Raw genomic sequence first — 20,760 nt, forward strand, 5'->3', positions numbered from 1 at the left:
AAACCCAACTGAAATTAGAGAGAGTACAGAGGAGATTTACTAGAATATTGCCTGGGTTTCAACAACTAAGTTACAGAGAAAGGTTGAATAAGTTAGGTCTTTATTCTCTGGAGCGCAGAAGGTTAAGGATGGACCTGATAGAGGTCTTTAAAATGATGAGAGGGATAGACAGAGTTGATGTGGACAAGCTTTTCCCTTTGAGAATAGGGAAGATTCAAACAAGAGGACATGACTTCAGAATTAAGGGACAGAAGTTTAGGGGTAATATGAGGGGGACCTTCTTTACTCAGAGAGTGGTAGCGGTGTGGAATGAGCTTCCAGTGGAAGTGGTGGAGGCAGGTTCATTGGTATCATTTAAAAATAAATTGGATAGGCATATGGATGAGAAGGGAATGGAGGGTTATGGTATGAGTGCAGGCAGGTGGGACTAAGGGGAAAAAACAATTTGTTCGGCACGGACTTGTAGGGCCGAGATGGCCTGTTTCCGTGCTGTAATTGTTATATGGTTATATGGTTATATGAAACTTGAACTCAGGATTAGATGAAAAGTCATACTTTATAATCTACGAACCTATCTCCAATGACGTATTATATGTAATCCATTCCACCTTTTTTGTTTTTTTGATATTTGTAACTCTTTTTTCTCTCTTTCTCTCTTTTCCTATATTTAAAAAAAACACAAGAAGCAGAAGTGATCGACAATTGAAAATTTTAATAATGTATGACTGATGTACATGAAAAGTTCTTTTACTATAAAATGTAACTATACTTTATAATATGTCTACTTCTAATAAAAATATTTTTTTTTAAAAAGAAGAAAAAAAGACTAGGAGCAGTTTGCAGAAACCAATTAAGCAACAAACCTGCACGTCTAGTTAAAGATACAGACAGAATCAGGCCATTCAGCCCACCGTGCCTGCGCCATCTTGCGATTTTGCCCTGTCCCCCTCCCCCCCACTCCGTACACTCGTATCCTACACACCTGGGACCATTTACGATTTTTACCAAAGCCAATTAACCTACAAAAATGTTATCATCAGTCTGAAGAAGGGTTTCGGCCCGAAACGTCGCCTATTTCCTTCGCTCCATAAATGCTGCTGCACCCGCTGAGTTTCTCCAGCATTTTTGTGTACCTTCAATCTTCCAGCATCTGCAGTTCTTTCTTGAAAACCTACAGACCTGTATGTCTCTGGATTGTGGGAGGAAACCAGAACACCCGGAGACAACCCACTCAGTCACGGGGAGAATGTGCAAACTCCGAACAGACAGCACCCGTGGTCAGGATGGAACTCGGGGCTAGGCGGCTGTAAGGCAGCAACTCTACCGCTGCGCCACTGTGCTGACTCTGTATCCATCTATCTATGACAGGTGTTCAGCACTAATCTGGGTAATTGAACCTGAAGATTTGTTGCTGAATGAACGTTGAGACATCAACCGAGAGGTTTCAAGATGTTTGCTGGTCAGCTTCACCTCATTGGGAGCCCCTTCCCCTGAATCATAAACGTCATAAGGTCAAAATGATTAGGGGGCAGAATTAGGCCATTCGGCACATCGTCTACTCCGCCATTCAATCATAGTCATAGAGTGATGTGGAAACAGGCCCTTCGGCCCAACTCGCCCACACCGGTCAACAATGTCCCAGCTACACTAGTCCCACCTGCCTGCGCATGGTCCATATCCCTCCAAACCTGTCCTATCCATGTACATGTCTAACTGTTTCTTAAATGATGGGATAGTCCCAACCTCAACTACCTCATCTGGCAGCTTGTTCCATACACCCACCACCCTTTGTGTGAAAAGGTTACCCCTCGGATTCCTATTTAATCTTATCCCATTCACCTTGAATCTACGTCCTCTGGTCCTCGATTCCCCTAATCTGGGCAAGAGACTCTGTGCATCTACCCGATCTATCCCTCTCATGATTTTATACACTTCTATAAGATCACCCCTCATCCTCCTGCGCTCCATGGAATAGAGACCCAGCCTACTCAACCTCTCCCTATAGCTCGCACCCTCTAGTCCTGGCAACATCCTCGTAAATCTTTTCTCAACCCTTTCAAGCTTGACAATATCTTTCCTATTATATGGTGCCCAGAACTGAACACAATATTCTGAAGAAGGGTCTCGTTCTGAAACGTCATCTATTCCTTCTCTCCAGATATGCTGCCTAGACCACTGAGTAACTCCAGCATTTTGTGTCTATCTCTAATATTCTAAATGGGGTCTCACCAACGTGTTATACAACTGCAACATGACCTCCCAACTTCTACACTCAATACTGATGAAGGCCAAAGTCCCAAAGCTTTTTTGATCACCTTATTTACCTGCGACTCAACCTTCAAGGAACCATGCACCTGTACTGCTAGATCCCTCTGCTCTACAACACTACGCAGAGGCCTACCATTTACTGTGTAGGTCCCGCCCTAGTTCGACATCCCAAAATGCAACACCTCACACTTTTCTGTATTAAATCATGGCTGATCCATCTCTCCCTTCTAACCCCATCCTCCTGCCTTCTCCCCATAACCTCTGACACCCGTACTAATCGAGAATCTATCTATCTCTGCCTTAAAAATATCCACTGACTTGACCTCCTCTCCACAGCATTTTGTGGCAAAGAATTCCACAGATTCACCACCCTCTGACTAAAGAGATTTCTCCTCATCTCCTTCCCAAACGAACGCCCTTTATCACCCCATTCTAGGATATCAGAATGAAATCTATGCCGACCGATCGGCACAGTAATGAGGGAGGACGATGCTGTCATTTGCCTGACGTATTAAAATTGGACTGTTAAATTGGATTGTCAAAACTTGTTGCCTGGCATTCTAGTGCCATGGAAATCGAACGAAAGCAGGTTAATTGACTTTCATTTGTGGAACTTTGCTGTGCAATTTGTGACTGCTGTGCGTGTGGAAGGTTTGGCTCCGAAAAATAGACACAAAGCAGGGTGCGATGTCCCGATTAATTCATCGCACGATAAGCACAAGACAATGTTGTCCTTTTTTTCCTGCGCCCTGAATCCGGTGGAGGCCACTTAATTTATACTCGTGAGTCACCGGCAGTCCTGCTGCAATGTAAAAACACCTAAACATTCAATCACTATGTCTTCAGGCAGGGAGAAAGCAGGGGTGGAGAGGATAGGGGTGTGTGGAGTTTACAAACAAAGGCTATGTGTTAACCCTGTCACATATGTATTTGGGTTGAGAAAGATTTCTTTATTACTCAGCAGGTTAATTTAAGGAGTATTAGTTGGATCTTATAACTTTCCAATTAGGCAGCTTCTGCCATCCTAATGAGGGACAATGAGGAGATTATGGGGACCCTTTGTCTTGCAAAGCAGCGCCTTTCTTCTGCGGGTGTCACAAAGGTGTTCCTCAGTCCTCAGAATGGAGTTACTGTGGCTGATAAGTTTATTCAGCCTGCCGGAATAATGTGGAAGGGGGGAAAGAAAGACATGGGCCAATGCTCGGTGGAGCGGCAGGGGGCGGGGAGGGGGGGGTCAGGGAAGCGGAGTGGCCTGAATTAGGCTCATCAATCTGTCCATTAATGCAAAGCCTCTCTTCATTGTCGGGGAGCCTGTAAAGCTGTCATTTGATGGCAGCTCGGGGTTTTAATGCCAAGCTGTTTGTGACACTCTCCCTTCTCATTCCCTCTCTGTTGATGGTATTGCCATCTCACGCACCCCCTTCATCTGCAGGCAGAGACACTGTCTGCTCACAGTAGTCTGGCTAATTAGGCTTTACCCATTGTGTGCTCACACAAAGAAAAAGTACAGGCAAATTAAACCGCATTCATTCATTATTTTTCCACACCCCCCCTCCTCCCATTCATCCTCCCCCAAAAAAAACCCAGTGCTATCTGGTTTTAATTTTTTAATTGTCCGTTAATTTTTTTTTGTCGAGGTAAGATTGGGTCTCGATCCATTCACTGGGACGACTTTATTTTAGTGAGAAGAGGAATGAGTCGTTTGAACGACGGCAATGGCTTGAATGCCTTTCGTCCTTTGCCTGATGTTGCAAACAACCTCAGCGGAGGAGTGTTTGATTTGCGTGGTGGCAGGGGCCATCTGCATTGATTTTGAGGAACAGTGAACTGTTATTTACAATCTGTTTTGCCCCAAGCTGTTTTGACCATTGCACATTGTGGCTACACTCTGCCGGGTGAATTCTCCAGTTGCATATCAAGCTCATAACTTGGATCATTGGTGGATCATTTCAAAACTGTCTCTTATATTCATCCTGGGTACGGCCACCACTCTTAACACTTACGATCAAGGAAAGTATTCACAGTTCATCAGACTATTTTAATACAATTTGATTACTGTGGCATTAGTATGACCAGTTTGATTTAGAGAGACAGGCCCTTCGACCCACTGAGTCCACGCTGACCAGCGATCCCCGCACACTAGCACTACCGTACACACTAGGGATAATTTACAATCTCTACCGAAGTCAATTAACCCACAAACCTGTACGCCTGTGGAGTGTGGGAAGGATCCGGAGTACCCGGAGAAAACCCACGTGGTCACAGGGAGAACGCACAACAGAACGTACAGACAGCACCTGTAGTCAGGATCGAACCTAGGTCTCTGGTGCCGTAAATGCCCCTGTCCCACTTAGGAAACCTGAACGGAAACCTCTGGTTTCCTTTGTGCCCCACCCGAGGTTTCCGTGCGGTTCCCGGAGGTTGCAGGTGGTTGCCGGAGGTTGCAGGTAGTGGAAGCAGGTAGGGAGACTGACAAAAACCTCTGGGAACCGCACGGAAACATTGGGCGGGGCGCAAAGTCTCCAGAGGGTTCCGTTCAGGTTTCCTAAGTGGGACAGGGGCATAAGGCAGCAACTCTAATGCTGTGCCACTGTGCCGCGTGGAATTGACATGAATTATTTATTGCTTTAATAATTCATGATCCCTGATAGAAGTATATAAAATTATGAGAAGTATAAATAGGGAAGACAGTCAGAACCATTTTCTCAGGGTGGCAATGCCCAAGACTAGAGGGTGTGGCTTTAAGGTGAAAGGGGACAAAGTTTATAGAAGTGCGGGGCAATCTTTCTTTACACGGAGGTGCCTGGAACGTTTTGCCAGGGGCAGGTATGATAATAACATTGATGAATCTTTTAGAAAGGCACATAGATACGCAGGGAATGGAGGGATATGGACCATCTGCAGGCAGATGAGCTCAGTTGATCTTGGCATCATGTTGGGCTGAAGGGCCTGTACCTGTGCTGTACTGTTCTATGTCCTTTGTTCTTTGAAACAATGCCTGTGACAGATATGGTTCATGAAATTCAACGCTCTGTCATTTATTGCCCTTCATTAGCACAGGAATCTGGAATGCAATGAAAAAATCTGCAATGTTCACTTAAAGCTCTTAAAAAAAAAGTGGTATTCTTTGGCAAAGTGTTAAAATAAAATCTTTAAGTTGTTTAAAACATCATGGACTGTTACAGACTTTTGGTTCCTCCCTTCCATACCCTGTTTTCTTGTATATGTGCACCATTTTCTAGTTGAATAGGTTGGTAGAGAACTCCCTCCTTGACTAGTCACAGACTGGTAGAGCCCTTCAGCCCAACTTGCCCACACCAACCAACATGTCCCACCTACCTGCGTTTGACCTACATCTCTCTAAATCTGTCCTATCCACATATCTGTCTAAATGTTTCCTAAACGTTGCGATGGTACCCGCCTTAGCTACCTCCTCTGGCAGCTCGTTCCATACACCCACCACCCTGTGTATTATAAAGTTACCCTGTTCCTATAAGGTAACTATTAAATTTTTCCCCATCGCCTTAAACCTCTGGTTCTCGATTCCCCTACTCCGGGCAAAAGATCCTGTGCGTCTACCCGATCTACTCCTCTCATGATTTTGTACGCCTCTGTAAGATCACCCCTTATCCTCCTGCGCTCCAAGGAATAAAATCATTACCTGCTCAACCTCTCCCTATAGCTCAGGCCCTCGAGTCCTCGAGTCCTGGCAACATCCTCGTAAATCATCTCTGCGCCCTTTCCAGTTTGACAACATCTTGACTTAATCAACCTAAATAAAACCTTTTTTAAATCATGTTTATTGTCACGTCGTGGTCTGTGGGGGGTTTGTCACATCAGGTGGGATATCCTAGAAGGGACGGGCTTTTTGTTAATGGATATTTTTAAGGTGAGATTGATAGATTGGTGATGAGTATAGGGTGTCAGGGGTTATGGGGAGAAGGCAGAAGAATGAGGGTAGAGAGCGAAAGGTAGATCAGCCATGATTGAATGGTGGAGTAGACTTGATGGGGGCCGAATGGCCTCATTCTGCTCTTAGAACCTGTGAACCTTTTTCTATGGTGGAACATACAATGGACACCACATCAGCAGGTATGATATCAGCTGATGTGTTATCAGCGGGTGGGCTGCGGGAACAGGAGGACCGGGTCAATGTGGGATCAAAACCCCCTGTTGTTTCAGCAGATGTTTCTTGGACAAGCACTTAGGAGAAGAGAGTCATCAGCGGTGACACATCAGGAGATGCGTCCACACGAGTCTCATTTAGTAGGTATTGTATTAAGAGTGGGTGTGGAACACATTATCAACATACACTGACTGTGCTGCCCTCTACGCTGCTTGCTATATTTTGTCAGCAGCAGTATTTTTACCGAAGGTGGTTGCAACATAATTTCTATCGCCGGCCAACTCCCTTCCAGTTAAACTGGAAAGTTAATTCCAAATTATAATTGTTAATGCAATTATCAATCATCGCAATCTGCTCGAAATCCGTGCATATTTTGAACATTAAACAGGCGCAGGGACTCCTGAAGCAGCAGGCTGAGCCAGTTTTATTCATTGTAGGCAGTAATATTGTTGCCATTCGCCTAGAAACAGCGGCCAAACAAAAATCAGGGGATTTTAAACGCTGACACCAGTTTTCAGTGAAGCATCGTACAGAATCAAGTCCAGTCCACCCTATAGAGAGTTGTGTGGTTGATAGTTTGTTCATTTCAAGTGATGTGAAGTCGAGTTGTTGCCACTTTAATTAAAACGACTTGATTGTTGGTGCTTGGAGCCGCTTCTAGCCATTCTTAAATACAGAGAAGGAACTGAAAAGGACACGTTTGTGCTCGGCGCTGGTTCGCGGCCGCTTTAACGTGTGTGTGTGTGTGTGTGACCGTGCAGATGAATCTTAGCGGAGACTTGAACTGTGAAGCAATGAGTGCAATTTCGAGTGGATTTTGACCGCAATCGCGCCCAGTGTAGAAACCCTGGCCAGATTTCAAGGTCCACTGATCTTGGAAGCTTTATTTTAGTTCAGTGAAACTTTCTTAACTTTAGTAGATATTCCAGGCTTTCCGCGTGGACTTTTGAACAAGTTTGACAAATATTCCTGTGTTTTTTTGTTGTTGAGTGTTTCTCTGAAATCAACGTTTTGCTGATACATTAACTGGAAGCCACGTTACTTTGAATGCGATTGGAATCTGCGCAGATAGAGATTACGGGGAGACACTGGACAAAGTGGAACTTTCTTTCGGAGAAAAGATAGTGTAAGTGATTGTATCAGTTGTTCTCAACGAGTAGCAGCGCCGACAGCACAGAGGGAGGAGCTGGGCGCTGGATGTAGTTGGGCGTTTGAATCGCTTTTCCCTCCCACAACACTGCTCACTCTGAGCGTCATTGCGGAGAGCTCCGGAGACTGAAATCTGATCCCCCTTAATTTTCTCTCTTTCTCTCTCTCCCCCTCTCTCCCTCTCTCACTCCAGTTCTGCCACTGGCTCTTCGCTGGCAGTTCAGGTCTCGGAGCCAAACCTTCACACACTCGTTCGTACACAGCAGTCAGCAAACTGAAAGCACTGAGACGGCACACGGGAGCGAGCGAGCCAAAGCAGCACCTCTGGAGACACAGCGTACACCCCTCCCACCCCCCACCCCCAACACACAGACACTGGAAGAAATATACTCCTGATACTCGCGACTGACTGCCCAGGGACAGACACTCTGAAGACAAGAAACAGCGCTGGGCAAACGGGGAGGATTCATTCTGCTAAAAAAAAAACCGCGAGCCCTGTGAAGAAACCAAGTAGAGTGAATGCAAAACTAAAAGCCCAAAACAAAATGGTAAAGAAAAGGTGCATAAACTGGTAAGCGAAGGATTGTTTGCTACAGGCACCGGATCGGCTCCTGAACTGAATTCAGGAGTGTTGCAGTTTCTGCAGTCGTTGACAATCAGCCGCCAGTTTTCATTTCTGGGTTTCATGCTGGATTTACAAATGACTTGAATATTCCGAGCTGTTTTTTCATCGCTTCTTGAAACCGCTGGAGAAACCCCCCTTCAACTCTACAGCGAGGACCCAAGCAAGGCATTGCTGAGCGAGTCGGAATTGGCACTTTTAAAAAGACTTGAAAACAGGTTTTTTTGCCTCCTTTTCGGTCAGTAAAAGGTTCGTTTTTTTAAATTATCACTTTCTTTCTCCCTGTCCGGTTTAGTTTTAGCAAAGTGGGGTGGGGGTGAGATGCAAAAGATCAGCCGTTTGCTTAGCATTGGAGCAAGCATAATCTTTGGGAGCAAGGGTCTGTGTGAAGTGTTTCCTTGAGGTGGGAGCTATCAGCCAATTAGGGAGGTATAATATATGGAGACAGATTGGCGTGTGGAGGAGGTTGGGAGCTGCGAAATTACAGCACGTTTCCTGCACCCGGGAGGAAAGGGAAGATTGCAAAGAAAAAGGCAGAGATAGATGTTGTTTCAGGGTCCCTCTGACTAAGGCGAGGAGGGGATTGTGTGTGTGTTTTGGTGTGTGTACATAAACGTTTTATAGCCCTATATATATATTATATGAGTTGTATAGATCTCTCTCTCTCTCTCTCACACACACACACACACACTTACAAATCGTGTTCTAATGGGTCGAGTTCCCCAGACCTAGCTGAATCCTACTGGTCGCAAACCAACACGCAGAAAAAATAGTTGAGCAAAGGCCCTGGAATATAAAGTTACCACCGGCGGTCGAAACTTTAAGTGTGCATCATTTTTTTCCCCCTCCATTTGATCCAAGCCCTTCAGTAATCGGAGAGCCGATGTTTTTTTTAGGCTGGACAGCAGCAGCAATGGGCTTTTTTTTTGGAGTCGCGTTTGGTATTTATTTTGTTGGCGTCACCCCATGCACCTCTGCCGTGCAAACAAACCCGGATACCTTGCAGAGAGTGTGGCTGCCCGGCGCTGCACACAAGCACTGGGCAATAATTAACTTTAATGTGTGAGCGGCTCTCGCATGATCCGTGCCCACACGGGGGCTGGAGCCCCCACCTCCCACCCCCCATTGATCTGTTTGCTGAACGTTACAGAAGGCAGTTCGCATTGAAATCTGGAAACCGACTGGCAATTTCCAGTTTATTTTTTGCAAAAAAATAAGTTTTCAACTGAAAGCGACCCTCCATCCGTGACTCCCACAACCCTGACAATGTGAGATATGCCTGCCCTGTCGGGTTTTGCATTCCCCTCTACATCACAGTCTATATCTCTCGTTTCCCTTTGCCCTGACTGGAGTAGTCTGAAGAAGGGTCTCGACCCGAAACGTCACCTATTCCATTTACTCCAGAGATGCTGCCTGACCCGCTGAGTTACTCCAGCATTTTGTGGCGGTCTTGGGCATTAAGTGAATATGACTTTGCCACTGGGATTTGCCTTCCCATCTAATAGCTTGCAGCATTAGTATGTATGCCTGTCACGTTGTAGCGAACGCTTAAAACACCATCTACACAACTGGTCATCTGAGCCGTGTAGGGAGGACGGAGCTGCAGATGCTGGTTTACACCGAAGATGGACACAAAATGCTGGAGTAACTCAGCGGGACAGGCAGCATCTCTGGGGAGGGGAAAGGAATATGTGACGTTTCGGGTCGAGACCCTTCTTCAGGCTGTCCCGTTGAGTTACTCCAGCATTTTGTGTCCAACGTTAGTTATCTTGAGTCCCTCGGTCCCCACGTCGCCGACTTGCAGGGTTGAAAAGGATTTAACGTTGTGAGCAAAAGGGAAGAAACATTCTGGGAATGTATTTAATTTTCATGTCGTTTTACATTCCCCCAGTAAATACCACGGCCACTTGACAGAATGTTAGTCGCGTTTGTTTTGCCCTTCCAGCGGCAACGTTGTGCCAAGTCGCTGTTTAGTTTTAAAGTCGCAGACAAGCAGCGGTGGAGAGAAAGCAGTGTGTAGGAAAGAAACTGCAGATAGATGCTGGTTTACACCGAGGATAGACCAAAACAAAATGCTGGAGCAACTCAGCGGGTCAGGCAGCACCTCTGGAGAGAAGGAATGGGTACCGTTTCGAGCCGAGACCCTTCTGCAGACTGAGAGTCGGGGGAGAGGGAAACAAGAGGTGATAGAGAGATATAAAGAACAAATTAATACCTGTCTTTGCAAAGAACACTTGCTCATCGTCGGCCTCTTGAAGCTTTGCCCTTTAATGAATGCATCCGTTTGGGGAATCTATTGCAAACTGTTTGATTGTATTTATTTAAAAAAATAAGCATTTCCAAATATCTGGATATAATGCATATCCCGTCAATAGCATTAAATCATTAGATGCATGGAAATAAGCAAACATCTCGCTGAGTCTCGTCCTCCCACACCCCACGGCCTGCTGTTCGCGCAGTGATCAAGTTAACGCTGTTTCGGCTGTGCCCTTAGTTGTAGAGGAGGAATGTATTAACCATAATCTTTGGTATTAACAGTCTTGTGCTGGGCAAAAGTGCGGAACGCTGTTGGGGAAAACCCGCTGCTTTGAACGTCAATTGGTTGTGTGTAACTTTGCCGCCATATAGCAATAGGCAACATAGCCTCTTTCTAATAGTCACCCGTTGGGGTACTGCTGGCCAACACACTGAGAGAGCCCTCGGTTTAACCAGCCCGGGTTGGGGGCTGCACAGGCGGGCACTTGGCGATGTCTCATCGCGGGTAGACTGAACGGGAACTGCACGCTTTTCAGCGCTTTGGCTTTCATGTGTTGCAAAGCAAGAGAAAATGCAGATGTTGCAAGGGTCGCGAACCGCTACAAATGCTCAATAAATCACCTTAAATACATGGAAAGGGGGTACATAGAGCATAGGTTTCAGTGTACGCGTTTGGAGTTAATAGAGGGTGGTATGCTATGTGATGTTCACTGTTCTTTTCATTGAATTTTAAAAACGCAGTTTAAATATTGAATGAAAGTTAAAAATAATACAAAGTTAACAGCAGAACTGTGAAAATCAAGTGGAAAATATAGAGTTTATTAAAAGGGGCTAGTATTTTCAATGGAATAATGAAATGGCCTATCAATTGATGCTAAAATATGCTGGGATTTTTTTTCGTATGCACCTATATACCTTGTTAAAATTTCAAAAGCGGCATCATTCATGCATTATGTGCTGGAAAATATATGTTAAGCAACTGGTAAAAAGGCAGCTCAGTGTTGGAGGAGACCTATTTACTCTGCTCAGCATATTTCAACTCCCCAGTGTAGTATTCAACCTCCTGATTACACAGAATGCCATTCTTCCTGATGTACAGTGCACTCCTGTGAGACTCTTTCTGCAATATTGTACACATTTACAGGCAGTGCAGAGAAGTGAATGTTGTGCAGTGTAAGCAGGAAAAGAAAAAAGGCATATGTGTGTGTGTGTGGAAGAAAAATACTGCCGTGGTAGTCACAAAAAACGCGACAGTTTGGGGCAGCCGAGATTAATGGCATGTGCTGCTTTGAGCTGAGCTGGTAAATGAATAATTAACCGGGTAACAGCTTACACAGTGTGTGTATGTGTTTGGAAAGTGGCTGAGGAATCACAGAATCGGAGAGTGACGCACCTCAGAAAAGAAAACGACCCTTGTTAGTGTACAGTTAGTTGAAGGCAGCCTTCCAGAGGCTGAATAACGAGTTTTATTTAGAGAAAATCTAACTATGTATGATGAATGGTATTTTATCCAGAGATGCTGCCTGTCCGCGCTGAGTTACTCTAGCATTTGGTGTCTATCTGCAGGATATTTTAACATTTTTATTAGATAAGTCTTTGCAATATGGTTTGTCACTTTGTAAATGCTTTTTCAGTATTAAACAGTGGATGATCATTGGAAGAAAATATATGGCAACTGCCGACATCCTTTATTAGGGGCTTTTGGAACAAAAGAATATTCTGTCCAAAAGGACAGAAAGTGCTGGAGTAACTCAAGGGGTCAGGCAGCAACTTCCCGCTGACCCGCTGCGTTACTCCAGCACTCTGTGTCCTTTTGTGCAAACCAGCGTCTGCAGTTCCTTGAACCCACATAGCCAGCTGCATTACCGCCATTAGTCCTGAAAGGGTTAATATGTAACATGTAGGAGAGAGAAGCCAGGAAAGAACAAAACCAAAATGCCAGAAGGCAATTCTGTATGCGAGGATGGCCCAGTGACAAGTTATTACCATGAGACTGAATGAATCTGGGTTGGTTAATCTGGCGCAGAATTTAACTGTCAATAGTCACATCGTCCTTTTCTCAATTTTTAAAGAATTCCCTTGACCGTTACATAGGACACCAACCAATGCTGTAACGAATGGCTGTGAATATTGTAGTTCCATCTACTTTATCAGATAAAAATATGTCGGGCAGCCGTCCCTTGGTCCACCTTTTGGGCGATTGTGTGTTTAAATGGTGGACGGAGGGGGCTGAGTCTGACGTGCTTGTGGGAAAGACAGCCTGTTGGCGTTCAGCGGCCATTTCAACAAAGCGCGAGATGCCATAGAGAACCACAACACCTCATCACAACGGCAGGAACATTCAGATTCAGATTCAATTTTAATTGTCATTGTCAGTGTACAGTACAGAGACAACACAATGCATTTAGCATCTCCCTGGAAGAGCGACATAGCAAATGATTTGAATAAATAATAATAAGTGTCCGGGGGGGTGGTGATTGGCAGTCATCCGGTGAAGGTAGGAGGATAGACACAAAGTGCCGGAGTAGCTCAGCGAGTCGGGCAGCATCTATGGAGAAAAAGGATGGAGGAATGGCATTTCGGGTTGGGATCCTTCTATAGAATGAGAGTGTAGGGGAGAGAGAACTGGAGGTGGGAAAAGGCCAGAACAAATCTGGGCCAGCAACAGATGACCAAGGAAGGATGGAGCCTATAATGGCCCATTGTTGGCTGGGGAAGAGGTGATAATAAAGGGATACATGGATGCAGGGAGAGAACACTGGGATCTCAAAAGTGATCTTACATCATGGCAGTTCGCATGTTTCTCCTTGAATCACACCAACAGGGTTTGATTCTTTCAGGCACATCTTTGTGGCAGAGGGGCCACTATATTTGTGTAGTGTTTGCCCTTCAGTTTCCCTCATTGTGCTGAGTAAACATAGTACCAAACACATTTCAGATGTGTTTAAGAAGGAACTGCAGATGCTGGAAAATCGAAGATAAACAAAAGTGCTGGAGAAACTCAGCGGGTGCAGCAGCATCTATGGAGCGAAGGAAATAGGCAACGTTTCGTCCCGAAACGTTGCCTATTTCCTTCGCTCCATAGATGCTGCTGCATCCGCTGAGTTTCTCCAGCACTTTTGTCTACATTTCAGATGTGCACAGATCTGTAGAGGCTTGGGAGAGAGGCCCTGGGTTTCACTGAGTTAGCTGATATTGGATGGGAGGGGATGGGCAAAAACGCTTGCTGTCCTGATGTGTGTGTGTGTGTGCAGTTGCTGGAGTAACTCAGTCTGAAGAAGGGCGTCGACCCGAAACGTCACCCATTCCTTCTCTCCAGAGATGCTGCCTGTCCCGCTGAGTTACTCCAGCATTTTGTGTCTATCTGGCTGTACTGGTGCCATGGAGGGGTGAGGGTGTGGGGAACGGGGCCAAGCATGTGTGTTTGGATATTAAGTGGATGTAAGATTGGGTTCAGATGGGATGCCATCTCACCGCACCACCTTCAGGCACTTGTAATAATGGTATCTTCGGCTAGCAGCGGATCAATACCCAGTAGAGGTGAGGCAGGAAGAAAATAATTTAATTCGGATGAGAGGCTGTGTGCATTGATTTGGTAGATTCAACGTGGAAGTGAGCTATCAATAGGGGGAAAACGTAACATTTTGACCCATTGTGGTCGTGGGCAGTCCAGGAGCACTTAATAGCCAGACACTAAAGTGGTACATTGGCATAGTTGCCCTCTCACACACAAGGATCATTTAAGATCATACACATCCAGGCAACCACTGTTTTCTTGGGGTGTCAGAGGTGGTGGTGGAGGCAGATCTGATAGTGGCACAAGAGGCTTTTGGATAGGCAAATGAATAGATGAATATGGATCGCATACAGGCAGAGAAAATGTGTTTAACTTGGCATCCTGTTTGGCACAGGCATTGTGGGCTGAAGGGTGTGTTCCAGTGCTGTTCTGGTCTAGCTTCTACATGTCTCTGTCCACAGCTTTAAGCTTTAAAGTTACAGAGATAGGTTGAATAAGTTAGGTCTTTATTCTCTGAAGCGCAGAAGGTTAAGGGGGGACCTGATAGAGGTCTTTAAAATGATGAGAGGGATAGAGTTGATGTGGACAAGCTTTTCCCTTTGAGAATAGGAAAGATTCAAACAAGAGGACATGACTTCAGAATTAAGGGACAGAAGTTTAGGGGTAATATGAGGGGGAACTTCTTTACGCAGAGAGTGGTAGCGGTGTGGAATGAGCTCCCAGTGGAAGTGGTGGAGGCAGGTTCATTGGTATCATTTAAAAATAAATTGGATAGGCATATGGATGAGAAGGGAATGGAGGGTTATGGTATGAGTGCAGGCAGGTGGGACTAAGGGGAAAAAAAATTGTTCGGCATGGACTTGTAGGGCCGAGATGGCCTGTTTCCGTGCTGTAATTGTTATATGGTTATTTAGGTGATGCTAATTGTCAATCCGATTTGGCAGTTTACATTTTGACAATTTCACATTTTTTTTTGATCGTTTAAGTCAATTTACAATTATGTCACCATGCGATGTGGAATGATTTGTTGAATTCTCATCAAATAGCATCATTAAAATGTAAGAACTAGGAAAACATTTCCCAATGACTTGAATGTGGCAGAAGCTTGCAGCTGCCCTGGGTTCCACTTACTGGTTTGTGCTCCTCCATCTGACCTGTGATAGCAGCCATCACAACATAAATGTTGCAGGGCTAGAGCAGGAGAAGCCAACAACAGGAACATGCATTTATGTAGCGCCCTTAAACAGTTCCTTGCATCTGCAGCCTTTGAGTTCCCATTTCCTGATAGCTGTCTAGCGACCCCTGCTGGAGGGTGTTAGAGAGCACAACTGGAGAGCAGTCCTGAGCTACCATCCACTACATTGATGACCCTCGGACTATCTTTGATATGACTTTACTGGCTTTACCTTGCATCATGTGTTGTCTTTCCGCTGACTGGCTAGCACGTGACAAAAACCTTTCACTGGACTTCGGTACACGTGACAATAAACTAAGCTGAACTCATAAGTGATGGGTTGTAGAATTAGGCCATTCGGCCCATTAAGTCTACACTGCCACTCAATCATGGCTGATCTATCTCTCCCTCCTAACCCCATTCTCCTGCCTTCTCCCCATAACCTCTGACAACCTGAACTCATAACCAACTGAACTGAACGAGTGGAAACTTGCAATCAAGTAATGCCACGCATTGGCAGCAGGAAATGCTGCCTGACCCACTGAGTTACTCCAGCATTATGTCTTTGGTGGCAAGTGGTCTTATCTCAACGGGTCTGCAATCAGTGACACACGAGCAAACATGGCTCGTTCACTGCGCCCTTTAACATTTCTCTCTTTCGGCAATGATTTAATGTACCATCAGCATTAGATAAGGCTGCAGCTGACATCAAAGTGTTCCCCCCTCAGCTCACTGTGTGAAGAATAATTGCTTCTGCAACACACCAAACGCCTCTGTCGTTTGGAACCCTTCCTCTAACGAGGAAGCAATTCCTACACCATTGGATGAGGGAAGATTGAAAGGGAATATTCATTTCTTCTGGGCATTTTCACCTGCCTGTTGATTGGAACTCAAACCAAATCTCAATTCCAAGTTCTTGCCATTTTTATTACAAAGCTGATACAAGGTTGTATCTCTGCTCCATGTAAGGTTATGCGATAGATAAGAATGCGATTTATTTTCAGTTCTGGTCTCGCAAGATCTTTGTTTTTTCTCCTTCTCTGGGCTTTCTTTTCATCTATTGGCTTGCTTCCAAAGGCACTGATTTGGAGAGAAAAATTGCGTGGGGCTCAGTCCTTAAATCTTTCATCTTCTGGCTATTTACTTAACATTGAATCCGTCCAGTCTTTTACAAATGGGCTTATTCAGGGGAATCCAATTCTTGCAAGCTCTCCCTCCAGTTCACCCTACCCTTCAGAGTGTAGTTTAGTTTAGACATACAGCGAGGAAACAAGCCCTTCAGCCCACCATGTCCGTGCCAACCAGCGATCCCTGCACACTAACACTATCCTAAACACACTAGGGACAATTTACAACGACACCAAGCCAATTAACCTACATTCCTGGACGTCTTTTGCGTGTGGGAGGAAACCAGAGCACCCAGAGAAAACCCACGCGGTCACGGGCAGAACGTACAAACTCCACATAGCCACAAAATGCTGGAGTAACTCAGCGGGACCGACAGCGTCTCTGGAGAGAACGTCACCCATTCCTTCTCTCCAAAGATGCTGCCTGTCCCGCTGAGTTACTCCAGCATTTTGTGTCTATCTTCGGTTTAAACCAGCATCTGCAGTTGCCGCATACACGTACGAACTCCATACAGACAGCAACCATAGTCAGGATCGAACCATGCTCTCTGGCGCAGTAAGGCAATAACTCTACTGCTGTGTCACCGTGCTGCCCTTGTTGTGTGACTTTGTTACCGCTCACGAGGAGGGGGGGTAACATGACGATGCAAACTAGTCTGGGGTTGCCCTGGTGTCATGGTCACAAACATTATTTCAACCACTGCCCTCAGAAAAAGTTGCTGAACAATCATCTCATTTCATAGACTTCTTGATGACTAAGTCAACGGGCATGTTTGCCCCCATTAAAACAGTAAATACACTTCGTATTCAGTGCAGAAACAAAGACCTGCAGATGCTGGCTTATACCAAAGACATACACAAAAAGCTGGAGTAACTCAGTGGGTCAGGCAGCATCTCTGGAGAGAAGGGATGGGTGACGTTTTAGGTCGGTGCATTCAGTGCATTGAGAATGAGGTGGATTGAAATGGCCAATTATGTCATAAGGCGCTAACGGAACGCTGGTTAGCACACAACAGAAGCTTTTCACTGTACCTTGGTACACGTGACAATAAACTAAACGCCAACTCTAATCGTGTGCTTGGTGTTGACACTGCCTTCTTCCCTTGTCAACTTAAAGGAGATATCTTCCTCTCTCATATGTAAAGAGCTCGGAGATTTTTACGTGGAACTCACCCTATCATATAACATAGAAAAGTACAGCACAGGAACAGGCCCTTCGGCCCATCATGTTCCTGCTGAACATGATGCCAAGTTAAACCAATCTCATCTGACTGTACACAATGCATATCCCTCTATTCCTTACACTTCCACCTGCCTACCTAAAAATCGTATCTAAGACTTATCACGATGTTTAGGTTTATCTGTGTGGCATCCTTGGAAAGTATTTGCGCATTCTGGAGTTATTTCAGCAAGCCGATAGCCTTCAGTGGAGGCAGCTTCACCACCTGATTTTATTTAACAGCAAGGTAATGTATTGTGGTATTTTGGGTCTAAAAATTAGCCAATTTGCAGAGGCTCACCACAGCGGCTAATGTTTAGCCACCGCCTGTAAAGGCTTGGATGAGCAGGGTGGTGATAAATCTTTACCATCAAGCAACAGCATCGGGTTATTGTTAATCATAGACGTCGAGCTAGATTCTGCTTTTAGAAATGCTTCAAAAGGCAGAAGGGTGCAAAGAGTGAAAAGTACCTCAGTCGCTCAAGTTGTGGAAATCACTTTTTATCTCACTCACACTTTTTCTCTTTCTCTCTCCCTCTCTCTCTCCTCTCTCCCTCACTCTCTCCTCTCCCTCACTCTCTCCTCTCCCTCACTCTCTCCTTTCCCTCACTCTCTCCTTTCCCTCTCTCTCCCTCACTCTCTCTCTCACACACACACACACACACCCACACACACCCACACCCGCACACACGCACACACGCACACACGCACTCACACACACACACACACACACACACACACACACACACACACACACACACACACTTCCACTCCAGGGTTTTACCATGTGGCTCTGGGCATTCTAGTGACATTCGGTGATAGTTGCTTTACATTAAGTGCCAATATTTAAAATTTACATCAACTATTAAACTAATCTGCTCAACTAGAACACTTGAGAGACTCTGCGAAACCCACTTCACACAAAAGTCTGTTTAGATTAGGAGTGTTTTTTGCATGGGTTTGTTAATTGGTAATAATCTCATGCTGTGAATCCTGGGGGTTGTATCTTTGGCTATAAAGATCAGATTACATTCAATAAGAAGTTTATAAAACAAGAAACCTTGTGTAATCCACAATGCGGTTGATGAAACCATACAGAAGGTATTTCAAATATCTGCTGTGGGAGGATACAGTAACTGGGATTTTTAGATAAGACGTCTTGCAGGTGGTTTTGGGAAAGGAACCCTGAGGCACAGTAGAGTTGCTGCCTTACAGCGCCAGAGATCCGGGTTCGACCCTGACTATGGGTGCTGCCTGTGCAGAGTTTTATACTTTTTCCCTGTGACCTGCGTGGGTTTTCTCTGGGTGTTCCATTTCCCCCCACACTCCAAAGATGTACCGGTTTGTTGGTTAGTTGGCTACTGTAAAAATAGTAAATTGTCGCTAGTGAGTAGTGTGCTACTGTGTAGTGTAGTGTACTGTAGTAGTATACTGGAGTACAGGACTATCGCTGGCTGGCCGGACTCGGTGGACTGAAGGGACTGTTTCCACGCATTATCTCTAAAGTAAAGTAAAGTTCACAATTTATGGGGGTAAAATTAGGCCATTCGGCCCATCGAGTCCTCCACCATTCAATCATGCCTGATTTCTGCCTCCTAATCCCATTTTCCTGCCCTCTCCCCATAACTTTTGACACCCGTTCTGCTCAAGAATTTGCCTATCTCTGCCTAAAAAATATCCACTGACTTGGCCTCCACAGCTCTCTGTGGCAGTAAATTCCACAGATTAACTACCTTCTGGCTAAAGAAGTTCCTCCTCGCCTCCATTTTAAAAGAACGTCCTTTAATTCTGAGGCTATGATCCCTGGTCCTAGACTCTCCCACCAGTGGAAACGTCCTGTCTACATCCACTCTGTGCCTTTCATTATTCTGTAAGATTCAATGAGGCTCCTCCTCAACCTTCTAAACTCCACGAGTTGAGGCCCAGTGCTGTCAAACTCTCATTATCCGCTAACCCACTCATTCCCTAATTCCTGGAATTCCTGGAAAGTATAATATAATATAATTCTTGATTAGAACAGGTGTCAATGGTATGGGGAGAAGGCAGGAAAATGGGATTAATAGGCAGAGATCAGCCATGATTGAATGGCGGAGTAGACTCGATGGGCCGAATGGCCTATTGTAATAGTGTTTGGCTGGAAGTTCCTGGAAGAGAGTTCTCGTCATTCTCATTTCTTTGCCAGATCTCTGCTCTGAAGTAGTCTGTAGTGGAGATCACGGCAGGAAATCAGTCCCAGGACAAAGAAGGCATGTCACTGACCTCGAGTGTAGGTGCCGGGGTAAGAGGGATAAAGGAGCCTTGACAGCTACAGGCCAGGTCACTGAAATGAGCAGATGGCCAGAACAAGGCAAGACAGATAATGCTTCTTGCTGGGCGAGGCAGGGCCCTCTTCCCCACTCTATGCAAACAGCCACAAGCCAAAGCGACCGAAGGCTGTGTGGCCTTTTTCACAGAAATGCAAAGGCCACGTTTCACATGCAGCAGAGGAATCTTTGATGTGCAGATTGGGATCATTTATTCTCTGAATAAATGCCAGCTGGAGCGCAAGGGTTTTGTTTGCTTTAATGACAGTGAGCAGAGTCAGCCTTAGATAGATAGATCTACATATATATCCTCTGTAGGAAGGAACTGCAGATGCTGGTTTAAACCGGAGAAAGACACAAAATGCTGGAGTAACTCAGCGGGACAGGCAGCATCTCTGGAGAGAAGGAATGGGTGACGTTTTGGGTCGAGGCCCTTCTTCAGACTGATGTCAGGGGAGAGGGAGATAGATTGATAAGGAAGTGTTGGGTGTGAAAATAGGACAAAGGGAATGGAGATCCAGGAAAATGTAAAATAGATCATTGTTAGCTGGGAGAAGTTAACATCAAAGAAAACAGATAAAATGTAGTCGGAGACAGTAAGACTGGTCGGAGAACTGTGAAGGGGAGGGATAGAGAAAGAGGGAAAGCAAGGGTTACTTGAAGTTAGAGAAGTCAGTGTAATGGGGCAACCAGAACTGCACACATTACTCCAAATGCGGCCTACAAATGTTTTACGCAACTGCAAAGTGACATCCTGACCCTTGTACTCAATGGGGTGCAAGCTGCCGAAGCGAACTATTTTGCTCATTGGATTTCTTGGATCAAATGTTTTAAGAAATAAGGTCACACCATTTCCATCCAGGGTGGTCACGGTGGCACAGCGGTAGAGTCGCTGCCTTACAGCGAATGCAGCGCCGGAGACCCGAGTTCGATCCCGACCACAGGTGCTGTCTGTACGGAGTTTGTACATTTTCCCTGTGACCTGCGTGGGTTTTCTCC

At 45.4% G+C, this 20,760-nt stretch overlaps 1 protein-coding gene across 1 annotated transcript in view; it reads left to right on the forward strand.

Annotated features, from left to right (window-relative positions):
• Window positions 1-7,623: 7,623 nt before the first annotated feature.
• The window catches only part of LOC129707757 (fibroblast growth factor receptor 3-like), a 124,566-nt gene continuing 111,429 nt past the window's right edge, over window positions 7,624-20,760 (forward strand). Inside the window, 1 exon segment of the mRNA XM_055653075.1 lies at window positions 7,624-8,414. The gene's annotated coding sequence lies outside the window, so the exon portion shown is untranslated.

The sequence above is a fragment of the Leucoraja erinacea genome, chromosome 1 (genome assembly GCF_028641065.1).
Source record: "Leucoraja erinacea ecotype New England chromosome 1, Leri_hhj_1, whole genome shotgun sequence".
Classification (NCBI taxonomy): Eukaryota; Metazoa; Chordata; class Chondrichthyes; order Rajiformes; family Rajidae; genus Leucoraja; species Leucoraja erinaceus.